Source organism: Hemiscyllium ocellatum, chromosome 7, assembly GCF_020745735.1.
Source record: "Hemiscyllium ocellatum isolate sHemOce1 chromosome 7, sHemOce1.pat.X.cur, whole genome shotgun sequence".
Classification (NCBI taxonomy): Eukaryota; Metazoa; Chordata; class Chondrichthyes; order Orectolobiformes; family Hemiscylliidae; genus Hemiscyllium; species Hemiscyllium ocellatum.
In genome coordinates, this window is record NC_083407.1 from 27,068,884 (window position 1) to 27,074,883 (window position 6,000).

At 39.8% G+C, this 6,000-nt stretch overlaps 1 protein-coding gene across 1 annotated transcript in view; it reads right to left on the reverse strand.

Annotated features, from left to right (window-relative positions):
* The window catches only part of lypd6 (LY6/PLAUR domain containing 6), a 229,020-nt gene extending 224,080 nt beyond the window's left edge, over window positions 1–4,940 (reverse strand). Inside the window, exon 1 of the mRNA XM_060827818.1 lies at window positions 4,858–4,940. The gene's annotated coding sequence lies outside the window, so the exon portion shown is untranslated. The remainder of the gene's footprint in view (window positions 1–4,857) is intronic.
* Window positions 4,941–6,000: the final 1,060 nt, after the last annotated feature.

Genomic DNA, 6,000 nt, shown 5'->3' on the forward strand with positions numbered 1-6,000 from the left:
GGGCTCATGCCCAAAACGTTGATACTCCTGCTCCTTGGATGCAGCCTGACCTGCTGTGCTTTTCCAGCAACACAGTTTCAGCACCCACTTAACCTATCAATAATCTTCTGTAGCCTCCATATCTCCTGAAAGATTTACTTTCCCATCTATAGAGTCTTACAGGAGAGTCATACAACAGAGGGACAGGCCCTTCCGCCTTCTCTGTCTCTTCATCAAAGTTATTTACATAAATTATAAACAATTGAGGTCCTAGCTGTAATCCCTATGGCACACCACTTAGTGCATCTTGTCAACATGAAGAAGATCCATTTATGCCAATTCTCTGCTTTCTTTAGCCAGCCAATCTTCTGTTCATGCCAATATGCTAACTACTACACAATGCGCTTTTATTTTCCGCAGAAACCTTTGATTTGGTATTTTATTAAATGCCTTCTGGAAATCTAAGTACAGTACATCGACCGGTTCCTATTTATCCACAGCACATGTTACCACCGATAAGATTTCCAATAGATTGGTCACATATGAATGACCAATTCATGATGCTATGCTGACTCTGTCTGAATACCTTGATCTTATCTCAGTGTCCTGTTATAACGTTCTTAGTAATAGTTTCTAACATCTTTCTTATAAGCTAATTCTGTCCAACTCTTTAACCACTAAATGTCTGTTTGCAATGTTATAATGGGCCATCTATCTCTGGTAGAAAGCTAAACTTTCCAACAGTACAATCAATCACACCATTAACAAATACAGTGAATGGTTTAAGTCCCAACAAAATCCTTGCAGGAGACTAGTGGAAACATTTTGTCGAAAAGACTAACTGTCTATTGTTCCTTTTCTCTGTCTCCTGCTGCAGAGCCAATTTCTTAACCATGCCAATAACTTGCCTTAAATTCCATTAGCTTCAACTTTACAATATATACGCTTAAAGGTATTTTGGACCAGATCAGACCCCTCAAAGTATATAATGGAGATGGCCCAGACCCTAAATATTTTATTTTTTTTAAAGGCAAATGTAAGGCATGGTGTTCCAGATATGATTCGATTGACCCACCACTAAGCTTTAATCAAAACATGCTTTATTCTTAAAACACAGTTAAAATGCAACAAAAAGAAGAATTGGCATAACTTTACTATAGAAATACTTAACAAGATAATGTATTACTTAACCACTAATTATCAACTGTTTCAATATAGGCAGCATCCCATAAGCACACCCTTTGCAAAGACAATTCAACAACATAGTTACACAATTTTTAAGAGGAAGCCTCAGTGTCTAAGATTTCACTCCAGCAACAGGGCATTCAAGTTTTCAGTTCCAAAAACTAGCAGAAACCACCAACTAACTGAAATCAAAACTAAAATCCTTTTGGGTTTGTGTAATCCTGACCATATCCACTCATGACTCTTTTGTCTTAAAAAAAACACCTACAGAGAACTTAAAGCTGTATACCAACTGCCTACCGGAAGAAGACATTTAGGCACCACAATGACAATACTCATCTGCAAGAGAAACAGGACAGTACACATCTCTTAAAGGCACTGTATATCACAAGGGGAACTTGTCAAACGCCTTCTGGAAGCCCATATAAGTAACATCTATGAAGGTAACCCATCCACTGCATTTGTCACCTCATCATAAACATTCAGTCGGATTTGTCAGGTATTACTTACACCTTCCAAATCCCTGTTCGAAATCCCCTCTGTCTCATTAGCTGAAACATTTCCAGGTGTTCCATCAGTGTCCTTTTTGATCATAAAGTAGTACTCCTTTAACACCAGATGGTGGGTTAAACTAGTCTATAATTACCTGGTTTTCCTCTCTCACCTTAACTAAATAACATGACATGTGAACATTTACCATCTAAAAGAACTGTTGATAAATCAAAAGAATACTGGAGTTAGAGAATCGGTAATGTTCTCATCTATTTTCTTTAAAACCCTGGGATAGGAACCATTTGGTTTAGGAGACTTGTCACTCTTCTATGACATAATTTTCTTAATTACTTGTTTTTTCATTAACTTTGGGCTGTTCCTGATTTGAGATCAGTTTACTTGGGATGACTGGCAAGCGGAAACCTTTCCTTACCGTAAATATTGATGCAAATTAATCATCAGTAGGTCAATTATTACCTCATTTTCATTAACAATAGACTGGGGCTATTTTCTCTGGAGCATCAGCGGTCGAGGGGTGACCTGTAAGGATTTATAAAATCATGAGGGGCGTGGATAGGATAAATAGACAAGGTCTTTTCCCCAGAGTTGGGAAGTCCAAAGCTAGAGGGCATAGGTTTAAGGTGAGAGGGGAAAGATTTAAAAGGGATCTAAGGGGCAACTTTTTTCATGTAGAGAGTGATGTGTGTATGTAATGACCAGAGAGACGAAGTAGTCGAGGCTGGTTTAATGGGTAAAAACAATGACTGCAGATGCTGGAAACCAGAGTCTAGATTAGAGAGGTGCTGGAAAAGCACAGCAGTTCAAACAGTATCTAAGGAGCAGTAAAATAGACGTTTCGGGCAAAAGCCCTTCAAGAGGAATACAACATTCAAAGGGTTGAGAGGGATATGGGTCAAATGCTGGCAAATCGGACTAGATCTATCTTGGTTACCTGGTCAACATGGATGAGATGGCCCGAAGGGTCTGTTTCCATGCTGTATCTCTCTATGACTCTATAACAATATCACAGATATTAGTTTTTAAGGGGTCAGCCTTGTTCCTAATCACTAATCAATAGTAGAATCTTAAAAACAAGAAAACATGAAACAAGGAAAGGCCATTAATCACATCAAGTCCATTTTTCTTTTTTGTAATTGACATAAATGGGACAACAAACATTTGCTCATTACCACAGCTGTTGTTATGATATCCCAGATCACAAGAGGTTATCATCAGGAATGATCTGTATATTCTATACTGACAGATATGTTTGGATGAAGATAGATGGTGGCATTCATTGAACTCATTTCACAATTTAACATCCTGGGGATTATTCTTGACCAAACATTAATCAAGACAATCATTATTCACCAATACTTTCTGCCTCCATTCTATGATTATGTATAGAACAAATAACTTTGCATCAAAATACTAACTGAATTCATTGGTTTACCTGAACACTAATGCCTAGCTAGGAACAATTTAACCTTTTTTCTAGCATTCAAGGGCAATTTGAAGTTGAATCTAAGGTCAAATCCCTTTGGCATTCAATGAAATTGAACACATTGGTCCAATGTAATGATTGAAATATGGCTCGTCTGCTAATAGTAATGATGCCTGCTCTGAAGTCTCTTCTGATTTAAATTATTTTTAAATAGATATTTCTAAACTTAGGAAGCATATCTTTTTTGCTGAAAGGTTATGTGAAGAATTTTTTATTTAAAATGTTCAGCTGATCTATCTGATATTGCCCCAAATCTCGACTGCAACTGAGCAATGTTATGGGTGGAGACATAAGATTTGACCATGATGCCTTCATAGATGAAGAGGCTACCAAATATAAATTCATTTTTACCCAACATTCAAATGCAACTCACAGTCTGAAACCTGTGAGCTGTTTGCACCAATATTTCCAACGTGCACCACCAAAGAATAATGGGTCCTATTCAGATTTTCAGCTATGGTGTTAACTATTGTCTTTTAGTTTTAGCAAGACTTCTGTACTTTTATATTTCTGAGGGAATGGAGTAAAGGGCAACATTCCATTTACATTCTATATTTTTGCTTGAATAACCTTTTGCATTCAAATCCCTCTGTTCTGTGCATAACCTCCCACATGTTCTCCAGGTTACACTTCACTTGCCAGTTGCTTTTGCCCAGTTACTTAACTTGTCGATATCCTTCTGTGGTCTCTGTCACTCTCACCAACTACCTTCCCTCTATTTTTGTATCATCTGCAGAATTGTCGACAGTGCATTCACTATCAAATATTCCTCCAAGTATATAATATTTATTGTAAAGAACTGTGGCCCCAACACTGGCTGGGGTTTGGAGCAGACAGTTCCATTTTTGTAGTTGCCCACATTTCTCCATCAACTGGTACAGCAAAGCCACCCGTTGTGCCTAATGTATACATCTACACGAGTGCAATTAAAATTATTCTTCCCTCGTGTTTCAGTGAGATGCAATCAGGTGCTGAATCAATGCAAGTCCTTTTTATCAGCCTAAAGGCGCAACTCTGTTCACAAACTTAATGCACCGCCTGATAATATGAAGGCCGTATATACTTGCTTCCAATAATCAATTAAATCGACAGATATTTAGGGAACGGTGTTTGTACAAGATTTAGAACTTAGAATCGTTATTATCGCAGCCCAAATTCTTTCTATCAAGCCGTTTACACAACCCTGGGTATAGCCCGGTCAGGTTTCACATTTATTTATAATCCAGTTTGGGGGTAAAATAGACGAGTTAAAGTTTTTGCACAGGAGCTCCCTCCTTCGCAAATTGACTATAGTGTGCTCAGTGTTGTCTCCACATCAAGAAGTCCCTGCCTGTTTTAGCAAGCAGTGTGGGTTCTGGAGGGGAAACCCAGGGGCCCGGGGAAACAAGCTGTCAAACCAGGAGACAGCTAGACACTGATCCCCGCCTTTCAGCTGTGGGTCGGTCAGAATTCGGTCCGAAAAGCCCTGCATCCAGTCCCTGATTTAACCGCAGTCCTTGAAGATCCACCGTTCAGCTCATCACAGCCCAGAGCGACATTGCCTCCCGTCTGTCTAATCTTACTGACAAAATCACATCTCAGAAAATGAAAGTTTGAAACCAAGGGCACCTCATCGCTGTACCGCAGGCTGGTGCATCCATGCAAACAGAAAGTGGGCAACAACTTTTTGAAATCTAACAATAAAGTTTTTTGTTTACCTGTCCGATGGATAAAACTTTAGGCGATGTTATTATTTGAAAAGTCAGCAGTGAATAGGCTCCCTGTTCTACACAAGGGCTCCAAACAGATCAGGTATCTGATGGTGATCTCTCCACCCATTTGAGGCGGGGTCACAATGAATTACATCATTTAAATTTGGCTAGAATGAGGGAAATGTGACAGATTACCATCATTGCCGATCTTCGACTTCATTCCAAAGACTTGCACATTTGAAATGCTGCTTTAGACACCAGCCGGAGTTCGGGGCCGTTTTTCGCCTCAGCCTGAAAGTTGATCTTGAGAAGGGTCAATTAGCTCAGTGGCTAAAGGGATACTAAAAGTACAGATACAATTCCTGTGCCTCCCAGTGTAGTTCATGGAGGTGTACCTCCTTGCCCTGGTTTCTGTGCAAGACCATAAAATGTAGAAGCAGATGTAGGCCATTCAGTCCATCAAGATCACTCAGCTTTCAGTGAAAACCTGATTGATCTGATAATCCTTAACTCCACTTTCCTTGCCTTTTCACTATGACCCTTGATTCCCTTGCTGATTAAAAATCTGTATACTATGCAATATAGTTAATCATCCCAGTCTCAGTAGTCCTCTATCATACAGAATTCCACAGATTCCCTACCCTCTGAGAAGAGATTCCTCCTCACCTCCATCATAAATGTGCAACCTCTTATTCGGAGAAAGGGTTCAGAAAAGATTGACAAGGATGTTGCCAGGGTTGGAGGATTTGAGCTACATGGAGAGGCTGAACAAGCTGTGGCTGTTTTCCCTGGAGCGTTGGAGGCTTATAAGGTTATAAAATTATAAAATTATGAGGGGCATGGATAGGATAAATAGGCAAAGTCTTTTCACTGGGGTCGGGGAGTCCAGAACTAGAGGGCATAGATTTTGGGTGAGGGGGAAAGATAAAAAAAAAGAGACCTACGGAGCAACTTTTTCACACAGAGGATGGTACGTGTATGGATTGAGCTGCAAGAGGATGTGTTGGAGACTGGTACAATTGTAACATTTAAGAGGCATTTGGATGGGTATATGAATAGGAAGGGTTTGAAGGGATATGAGCCAGGTGTTGGCAGATGGGACTTGATTGGGTTGGGATATCTGGTTGGCATGGATGGATTGGCCGGGTC